This window comes from Erinaceus europaeus, chromosome X, assembly GCF_950295315.1.
Source record: "Erinaceus europaeus chromosome X, mEriEur2.1, whole genome shotgun sequence".
Lineage (NCBI taxonomy): Eukaryota > Metazoa > Chordata > Mammalia > Eulipotyphla > Erinaceidae > Erinaceus > Erinaceus europaeus.
The window spans coordinates 84,591,250-84,601,791 of NC_080185.1; the positions used below are offsets into that span (position 1 = coordinate 84,591,250).

A 10,542-nucleotide genomic window follows, 5' to 3' on the forward strand; every position below is an offset into this window, starting at 1 on the left:
CTTTCTTTCTCTCTTTCTTTTAAAAGATTTTTGACATTATTTTTCACAATAGAACAGAGAGAAACTAAAATAGAAGAGAGAAAGAGAGAGAGAGAGAAAGAAACCAACCTGCAGCACTGCTTCATCACTTGTGAATCCCCCCCATACCCCAACAGGTGGGGACAAGGGACCTAAACCTGAGTCCTTGTACATGGAAATATGTGCACTTAAGCAGCCTCCTGTGCTTTCTTCTTCTTTTAATCTATTAGTTTATTATTGTTAACATTTATGTTATTTATTTTGGTAGGATTAATGGTTTACAGTAAATATAGTTGTTGGTACATGTGTAAAATTTCTCAGTTTTCTGCAAAACACTCTAAGCTGCCACCTAGGTCCTCATCGACCTTGGTGCACCAGGACCTAAACATCTTGGGAGTGTACACACACACACACACACACACACACACACACACACACACACACACACCAATGCCCACATTTAACCCTATGCTAGACCTGAGGAAGATGGGTCCTGATATTGGCGCAGCTTGGAATGTTCCTACTCATGACCATAGAATGTGAGCTCAGATCTACAGGGATGCAGAGGTCACATAGGCTCCTAAGCTGAATATGGACCCCAGACCAAGTCAAATCGATGGAGTTTGCAGTCAACAATATTTATACCCCTTCCCCATATTAGGGAGTTACTTTCTTCTCTGATCCAGATTTCTTTTTCTTTTTCTTTTCTTTTCTTTTCTTTTTTTTTTTTTTTTTTTGAGTGAGATGGAATTCAGTTTTATTTTGTCCTCTCTGGAAATTCCATTTACACCGTGGCCTCATCTACCATAGAGGAGGAGACACTCTGCTGTACGCCACAGAACTCAAGTAACATCTGTCCTCATTCATTAGAGGCAGCAGGGGATTTGTCTCTCTTGTTTTTGTTTTGTGTTTGGCTCCAAGAAATTACACTTTCAGTACAAGTGTAGTGAGGAACCACTGGCAAACTGCTGGAAATGTCTTCTGGATTAATCAGTGTACCATTTCATAAAGTGCTTCTGGAGTTAAAAATCGGTCAAGTTGTCAAAAGTGTCCACACTCTTGCAATGCAAAGAATAAAAGAATCCCAAAGGGCATGTCACTGAGTCCTTCCCAGCTGGGTCTTATAATTGGCACTGCCACTTTAACCACTGAGGCGCTGGCCCTCACCCCAGGCAAAGCCCCCTGGCCGCTCTTCAGGTAGTGGATTTTAATTTGGATCCTCATCTGGTGTATCAAAAATAGCTTTCAAAATATATGGCATTTTCAGAATTCTTATTCCACCAGGCTGATTGGGAAATACATCTTTCAAGAAAAAATATATGTGTCCAACTGCAATTCCCAAGAGATCCACAATGATTGAATTTCCCAACAACAAGGAAAAGCCCATGAGCACCCAAGGCAGAAAGGGGCCTGGAAGTTGAGAAGGCTGAAGAAGTTCATGCGGACATAGGGATTCCTTCGGCACCAGAAATAGACAAGCATTATTGTAAAGGCCTGGCTCAAGAAAACTAAACTCACGAATAAACCAAAAAGAAAAAAATCATGTTAAATAAAAAATTGAATCCAACTGGACCAAAAAACAAGAAATTGGTTATCAGCCTCCATATTTGAAAGTGTTTAAATATTAATTCAGGGTTGAAGTATAGCTGAAAAGGTGTGATCAGTTCCAACTGCACAGCGGCAGTAGTGAGGACGCAGGCGGTTGTGTAGGCGCAGCTGACCAGTGGGATTGCAGATATTCCAGTCAAAGGCTCTGGTACGCCATCTTCCCCACCGCCACCTACCACCCCACCTCCCCTGATCCAGATTTCTGTCCCTTTTCCAACCATGACATCACCTCCCCAGACAATAACTTGGATCCACCTGCATATCATATTTCAGGCTCAGAGAAAAAAAAACTACTATAGCTACAGGCCCTTTGAAATATAACTAAAATATGCCTACTAGCTATCTACAAAATGGAGTACCCCCCAACACTTCATCTGCACTATTCCAGCCTTTAAGTCCATAATTGTTCAACAATTTGTTTGGCTTTGTATGTTAACTCTCTTTTCAGCCACCATGTTCCAGATGCTAGCATGATGCCGACCAGACTTCCCTGGACAGACAACCCCACCAATGTGTCCTGAAGCTCCTCTTCCCCAGAGAAAGAGAGAGGCAGGCTGGGAGTATGGATCGACCTGTCAACACCTATGTTCAATGGGGGAGCAATTACAGAAGCCAGACCTTCCACCTTCTGCATCCCACAATGACTTTGGGTCCATACTTTCAGAGGGATAAAGAATAGGAAAGCTATCAGGGGAGGGAATGGGATATGGAGACATGGTGGTGCGAATTGTGTGGAGTTGTACCTCTCTTATCCTATTGTTTTGTTAATGTCTCCTTTTTAAATTTTTTAAATTTTATGTATTTATTTATTTATTTATTCCCTTTTGTTGCCCTTGTTTCTTATTGTTGTTATAGTTGTTGTTGTTATTGATGTTATTGTTGTTGGATAGGACAGAGACAAATGGAGAGAGGAAGGGAAGACAGAGAGGAGGAGAGAAAGAGAGACAACTGCATACGTGCTTCACCACCTGTGAAGCGACTCACCTGCAGGTGGGGAGCCAGGGGCTCGAACCGGGATCCTTACGCCAGTCCTTACACTTTGCACCATGTGGGCTTAACCCACTGTGCTACCGTCTGACTAATGTTTCCTTTTTAAAATAAATTTTAAAAAATTTAAAAATATTTTATTTATTTACTTTAATGAGACAAAGATGGGGGGCAGATGATGGCGCACCTGGTTGAGCAGACATGTCACAGTGTGTAAGGACCCTGGTTCGAACGCCTAGTCCCCACCTGGATGGAGAAAGCTTTACGAGTGGTGAAGCAGTGCTGTGGGTGTCTCTTTGTTTCTCTCCCTCTCTATTACCACCTTCACTCTCGATTTCCGGCTATCTCTATTCAATAAATAAATATAGATACTAAAGGAAAGAATTTTTTTAAAAAAAATAAGACAAACAGACCACAGCCCTTCTCATCCTGTTTTATGGTTATGTTGGTGCTGGGGATTGAACCTGGGACCTATGGTGCCAAAGGCATGAAAGGCTTTTCCCATAACCAGTATGCTATCTCCCTAATCTTAATTATATGGAATCGTACCCCTCTTATGCTATGGTCTTGTCAACACTTCCATTTTATAAATTAATAAATAATGAAAAACTTTAAATGTTTTTAATATTTTATTTATTTATATATATTTTTGCCTCAAGGGTTATTGCTGGGGTTCATTACTTGCATTCTTAAAACCAACACCATTTAATCATGATGAATTTTTTAATGTGCTATAGGGTTTTAAGATTTGTGTTTCTATATTCATACGTTAAATGAGCCTTTTGAATATTTAATATTTACCATAATAATAAATGCACATACAATAGTAAAAAAAACATACAGAAACCATGGAAATACTCTTAGTTAATTTTGCAGTAAATAGTCTTTTCCTACTTGGAGTCGGGTGCCTGGGATCAGTTTGTCAGTTGACCACCATTGCCATTAAATATATTTTTTGCTCCTCCTTTTTTATTGTCCTTATTTGGTTTTAACATAAAAATTTCAAAACTAATAAAACAAGCTGAACAGTTGTCTGTTTTCTGGAGTCTCTTATATAAGTAAAAAAAAAAAGAGGAACAGCAAAAACAACTCACTTGGATAGTATACTGCTTTGTAACCCAGGTTGGAACCTGACCCCCACCATATTGAAGGAAGCTTCAGTGCTATGGTTTCTTTTTCTTATAATTTTTAATATGTACTCTCTTTTGTTGCCCTTGTTTTATTGTTGTAGTTATTATTGATGTCATTATTGTTGGATAGGACAGAGAGAAATGGAGAGAGGAAGGGAAGGCAGAGAGGGAGAGAGAAAGGTAGAAACCTGCAGACCTGCTTCACCGCCTGTGAAGTGACTCGCCTGCAGGTGGGGAGCCAGGGGCTCGAACTGGGATCCTTATGCTGGTCCTTGGGCTTTGCGCCACCTGCGATTAACCTGGTACGCTACCGCCCAACTCCCAATGCTGTGGTTTCTTCCACTGTCTCTTTGCCTCTCTATCTCAAAAAAGAAAAAGTGATTTAAGAGTTTGGTACAATGAACCTATTAACTCATCTGAGCCTGAATTTTGGGAAAAGGAAAGTCTTTGTCCACCATTTCATTAACACTCAGTGACCCATTCAAGTTAGAGAATTTGAGTATACCATTCTTTTTTTTTTTTAATTTTTTTTATTTAAGAAAGGATTAGTGAACAAAAGCATAAGGTAGGGGGGGATACAACTCCACACAATTCCCAACACCCAATCCCCATAACCCACCCCCTCCCATGATAGCTTTCCCATTCTCTATCCCTCTGGGAGCATGGACCCAGGGTCGTTGAGGGTTGCAGAAGGTAGAAGGTCTGGCTTCTGTAATTGCTTCCCCGCTGAACATGGCTCCTATGTTCATAGCAGCACAATTCATAATAGCTAAAACCTGGAAGCAACCCAGGTGCCCAACACCAGATGAGTGGCTGAGAAAGCTGTGGTATATATACACAATGGAATACTATGCAGCTATCAAGAACAATGAACCCACCTTCTCTGACCCATCTTGGACAGAGCTAGAAGGAATTATGTTAAGTGAACTAAGTCAGAAAGATAAAGATGAGTATGGGATGATCCCACTCATCAACAGAAGCTGACTTAGAAGATCTGAAAGGGAAACTAAAAGCAGGACCTGATCAAATTGCAAGTAGGGCACCAAAGTAAAAACCCAGTGGTGAGGGGTAGACATGTAGCTTCCTGGGCCAGTGGGGGGTGGGAGTGGGCGGGAGGGATGGGTCACAGTCCTTTGGTGGTGGGAATGGTGTTTATGTACACTCCTAGCAAAATGTAGACATATAAATCAGTAGTTAATTAATATGAGAGGGGGAAATCAATTGTATGTCTCAAAGTTTCTCAAAAGACAAACTGAATCTTTTTAATATATGGGCTATGTATTTGATATGCGGACTCTCTCAAAAGCCTAGACCAAGTAGATTAGAAGCTTCCAATAGCACAGCTATATACAAGATACTGGGTACTGTACAGCAAACCATAACAAAGGGACTTTTCAAAGTTAACCCAATTAACAAATAATGTGATGATAATATTAACTATTGATTGTCTTTTTGAACCCTAAGACAGCAGGAACCTCACATCTTCACTATAGAGCCCCTACTCCCCCCAGTCCTGGAGTATATCATTCTTAACATTTCGTGTTTTTTTTATCTTTATTTATTGGATAGAGACAACCAGAAATCAAGAGGAAAGGGGGAGATAGAGAGAGAGAGAGAAAGACAGAGAGATACCTACAGCCCTGCTTCACCATTTGTGAAGCTTTCCCCCTGCAGGTGGGGACCAGTGCTTGAACCCAGGTCCTTGTGTGTTGTAACATGTGCACTCAACCAAGTGCGCCACCTACCTGCCCCCCATTCTTAACATTTTGTATTTTTATTTTTAAAATTTTTATTTACTTATGTATTAATGAGAGAGTCGTAGCATTTCTCTGGCATATGTAAAGCCATGGGTCAAACTTGGGGCCTCATGCCTGTAAGTCATGATATTATACTACACTTGATATCACATCCCAGGCCAGTTTTTTTGTATTAGGAGAAAGACTTACCTAAATTTCTAGATTTTCCAGCTAGTTCCTTTTCCTCTTCTTCTCTCCTCCTCTCCTCCTCTCTCCTCACCTCTCCTCTCCTCTCCTCCTCCTCCTCCTCTTCTCCTTCTCCTTCTCCTTCTCCTTCTCCTTCTTCTTCTTCTTCTCTCTCTCTCTCTCTTTGCCTCCAGGTTTATCAGTGGGGCTTGGTGCCAGCACTAGGAATCCACTGCTCCTAGAGGCTATTTTTTTTTCCATTTTGTTGCCCTGGTTGTTTATCATTGTCGTTTTTGTTGGATAGGACAGAGATAAATGGAGAGACTTTTTTTTTTCCTCTTCCAGGGTTATTGCTGGGCTCGGTGCCTGCACCATGAATCCACCGCTCCTGGAGGCCATTTTTTCCTCCCTTTTGTTGCCCTTGTTGTAGCTTCGTTGTGGTTATTATTATTGCCCTTGTTGACGCAATTCGTTGTTGGATAGGACAGAGAGAAATGGAGAGAGGAGGGGAAGACAGAGAGGGGGAAAGAAAGATAGACACCTGCAGACCTGCTTCACCGCCTGTGAAGCGACTCCCCTGCAGGTGGGGAGCCGGGGCTCGAACCGGGATCCTTACGGCGGTTCCTGTGCTTTGCACCACATGCGCTTAACCCACTGAGCCACTGCCCGACCCCCATGGAGAGACTTTTTAAAATTTATTTATTTATGAGAAAGATAGTAGGAGAGAAAGAAAGAACAACCAGACATCACTCTGGTACATGTGCTGCCAGGGATTGAACTCATACATGCGAGTTCAACACTCTATGCACTGCAACACCTTCTGGACCACTCCATCTAGTTTTTAACAGGTTTCTAATTTGAGTGGTGCTTTCACAGGGAAAGGAGCCAGAAAAGGTTGACTACCTTTGCACTTTCAGCAAAGTGGTGCCTATGTGTATTTTGGGTATTGGTAATTGTATAGGAACATGCTCACTTCTTTTTTTTAAAAAAGATTTTATTTATTAGAGGGGGTGGGATATGGAGATTGGGTGGTGGGAATTGTGTGGAGTTGTAGCCCTCCTACCCTATGGTTTTGTTAATTAATCCTTTCTTAAATAAAAAAATAAAAAATAAATGCATTTTAAAAAAAAAGAAAGATAAGAGGAGGAGCTCTAGTGGCACAACCGGTTAGCGCAGGGTACTTATACAGAAAGATAGGAGGAGGGAGGCGGGTGGTAGAGCAGCAGGTTAAACGCACGTGGCGCAAAGCACAAGGACGGTGTTAAGGATCGCGGTTTCAGCCCCCGGCTCCCCACCTGGGGGGGAGTCGCTTCACAAGTGGTGAAGCAGGTCTGTGTCTTTCTCTCCCCGTCTCTGTCTTCCCCTCTTCTCTCCATTTCTCTCTGTCCTATCCAACAACATCAATAACAACAACAACAACATCAGTAACAACAACAATAGCTACAACAATAGAACAACAAAGGCAACAAAAATGAAATAAATAAATATTAAAAGAAAAAATGAAGGAGAGAGAGAAGGAACCAGACATCACTCTGGTACACGTGCTGCTGGGGATTGAACTCAGGGTCTCATGCTTGAGAGTCCAAAGTTTTATCCACTGCACCACCTCCCAGACCACCATGCTCACTTCTTTAAATGTATGTGTGTGATTGTAAATGCTCTAGTGTTTCAGGTTATTATATATATATATCATGCTGGAAAGACAGTTTTTCAAAGGGAAATTGTTCAGATAGTTCTCTCTGTAACTAGTTTTTCTATATCTGTTCACTAGGTTCCCTGAGCTCTAAGGGATCTCTCAGCATCCCAGTCTAAGTCCACATCTCTGTCAGCAATTATTTCATTCTTTGTGTTTTCCCATGTCTCATAGTATCTGCAACTGTGAGGGGTTATGAGCTTATGTTTGTCTTTATGTCTCTGCACATGTCTACATCTCTAAATCTGTATATATGCATCTCGGTGTCTCACTGTAGAAATATATGTATGGAATATACATGCTCTGTGGCAAGTTCAGACTCTCCAAGTCTGGAAGAAATATTATGACAGGAAATGCTCTGGATTCCAGCTTCCGGATGGAATTTCACTCAGAAAAATACCCCGTCCTGGTCCTCCCAATAACTGCAACATTCTTTGTCTTTCTTCAAGAGACTGAGTTGGGGGGATTTATGCTAACTTTGACCTCAGAGGCCACATCTTTCAGGGGAAATTGGCAGAGTCATGACATTCCACACTCTGCCAGTTGTCTCTTGCCAGGCTTACTGATTTTCTCCCGAACCCTTTTATAGTTTCACTTTATCTACCAGGATAATTCCTATCTAAATTGTCCAGAGAAGCCAGAAAAAAGTTCAGGAAAATAAGGATAAAGCCAGAAAAAAGTTCAGGAAAATAAGGATAAAGAAATAGAGCAAGATTTTAAAGGAAAGTGGTAAATATAAATATTGAGACAGAGGAAACAGATAGAGAAAAGACACAGAGATAAAGACACAAACCAAGAAATAAGACTTGAAAGGTAGTAGCAGATAGGAGAAATGGGTATAAAGGTTGAGGACAGAAGGGTCAGGGAAACAGTACAGTGGTTTATGCAAGAGATTTTTTTTTTTAGTTTTATTTATTTATTTATTTTACCAGAGCTTTGCTCAGCTCTGGTTTATGGTGGAGTCAGAGATTCTACCTGGGCCCTTTGGTGCCTCAGGCATGAATGTCTTTTTGCTTAACCATTATGCTATCTCCCCAGCCCTTGCAACATACTTTCATACCTTATGCTCCAGTGGTCCCAAATTCATTACCTGGAACCACAATAAGTAAGAGCAAAGCAGTGCTCTGGTAGGGAAAAAAATGGGGAGGGCATGCAGTGGCACACCTAGTTAATCACATACATTTTAGTGCACAGGTTCAAGCCCCTGGTCCCTACCTACAGAGGGAAAGCTTCATTAGTGGTGAAGCAGGGCTGCAAGTGTCTCTGTGTCTCTCTCCTTCTCTATCTCTCCTCCTCCCCTTTCAATTTTTGTCTTTGTCCACTAATAAATAAATAATGAGAAAGAAAAAGGTGGAGGTGAGGACAGAAAGGGAAAAGAACAGAAATATACAGATTGGTGGAATCCTTTTTCTTTCTTTCTTTCTTCTTTTTTTTTTAAATAAAGACAAAGAGAAACTGAGAGGGTAGGAGACAGAGGAGAAAAGGAGAGGCATCTGCAACACTGCTTCACTTCTTGTGAAACTTCCCTGGTGACTTGAACCTGAGTCCCTGCACTTGATAATGTGTGCCTACTACCAGGTATCAACACCAGCCCTATACATAGAGATTTAGTGGACATAGTGGATAGAATTAATCCTATCCAATTAAAAAAAAAATGGCCACCCGGAGCAGTGGATTCCTAGTGCCGGCACCAAGCCCCAACAACAATCCTTGTGGCAGAAATAGTGGGCTGGAGATACAGCATAGTGGTTATGTAAAATGTCTTTCATGCATGAGGTACCGAAGTTCTCAGGTTCAATCCTAAGATGAAAAATACACACACACACACACACACACACACACACACACACACACACACACACACACGCACCAGACATCGTGATGAGAAGGAAGAAGCTAATGATAGGAAGTTAACTTAAAAAATTATCTTACGTTTGAGGTCTGGTTCTGTGAGACATATGTATATTTATTTAGTTAACACTCATGAGGTGCCAGGCATATGATTAAGCACATACATTACAATGCACAAGGACCCAGGCTCAAGCCCCTGGTCTCACCTGCAGAGGGAAAGCTTCATAAGTGGTGAAGCAGGGCTAAAGGTGTCTCTCTTCCTCTCTATCTTCCCTTCCCCTCTCAATTTCTCTGTCTCTATTCAATAACAAATGAGTAAATAAAATTTTAAAAAGTATTTATTTATTTCCTTTTGCTGCCTTTGTTGTTTTATTGTTGTAGTAGCCCCTGCAGGTGGGGACCTGGGGGCTCGTGTGCTTAATATGCTGTGCAACTGCCCAACTCCCATAAATAAATAAATTTTAAAAACACTACTCATGGTAATATAAAGCAGCTGCTATTGTCAGTCTGATTTTACATATGAGGATACAATTGCATAGTAAGTCAGCGGCACAACTATTGAAAGAATTGGAATTCAGGGGGCTGGGTGGTAGCACACTCGGTTAAGCACACAGAGCATGAAGTGCAAGGACCCAGGTTCAGGTCTCTGTTCTCCACCTGCGGGGTGAGGGGGGAATGCTTCACAAACAGCAAAGCAGGTCTGCAGGTGTTTTTTTCTCTCTCTCTCTCTCCATATATATATCCCCTCAATTTCTCTCTGTTCTGTCAAATGAAAGGGAAAGAATGGCCACAGGAGCAGTGTATTTATAGTGCCAGCGCTGAGCCCCAGTGGTAACCCTGGAGAAAAAAAGAATTCAGTCACCACAGATATTTTTAAGATTTTTATTTATTTACTTATTTTTTTCAGATAGAGACAGAGAAAAGTTGAGAAGGAGGGGAGAGTTAGAGTGGGAGAGAAAGAGACATCTGTAGCACTGTTTTACCACTTCTGAAACTTACCCCCTATAGGTGGGGACCTGGGAAATGCTATTCTTTTTTTTTTTTTTTTTTTGCCTCCAGGGTTATTGCTGGGGCTCAGTGCCTGCACCAACAAATTCACTGCTCCTGGAGGCTATTTTTCCCTTTCGTTGCCCTTGTTTTAACATTGTTGTGGTTATTACTATTGTTGTTATTGATGTTGTTATCGGATAGGACAGAGAGAAATGGAGAGAGGAGGGGAAGACAGAGAGGAGAGAAAGATAGATACCTGCATACCTGCTTCACCACCTGTGAAGCGACTCACCTGCAGGTGGGGAGCCAGGGGCTTGAACCAGGATCCTTAAGCTGGTCCTTG

General features: G+C 41.6%; 1 pseudogene; it reads right to left on the reverse strand.

Annotated features, from left to right (window-relative positions):
• Window positions 1-649: 649 nt before the first annotated feature.
• On the reverse strand, window positions 650-1,783 carry LOC107523515 (derlin-2-like; annotated as a pseudogene).
• Window positions 1,784-10,542: the final 8,759 nt, after the last annotated feature.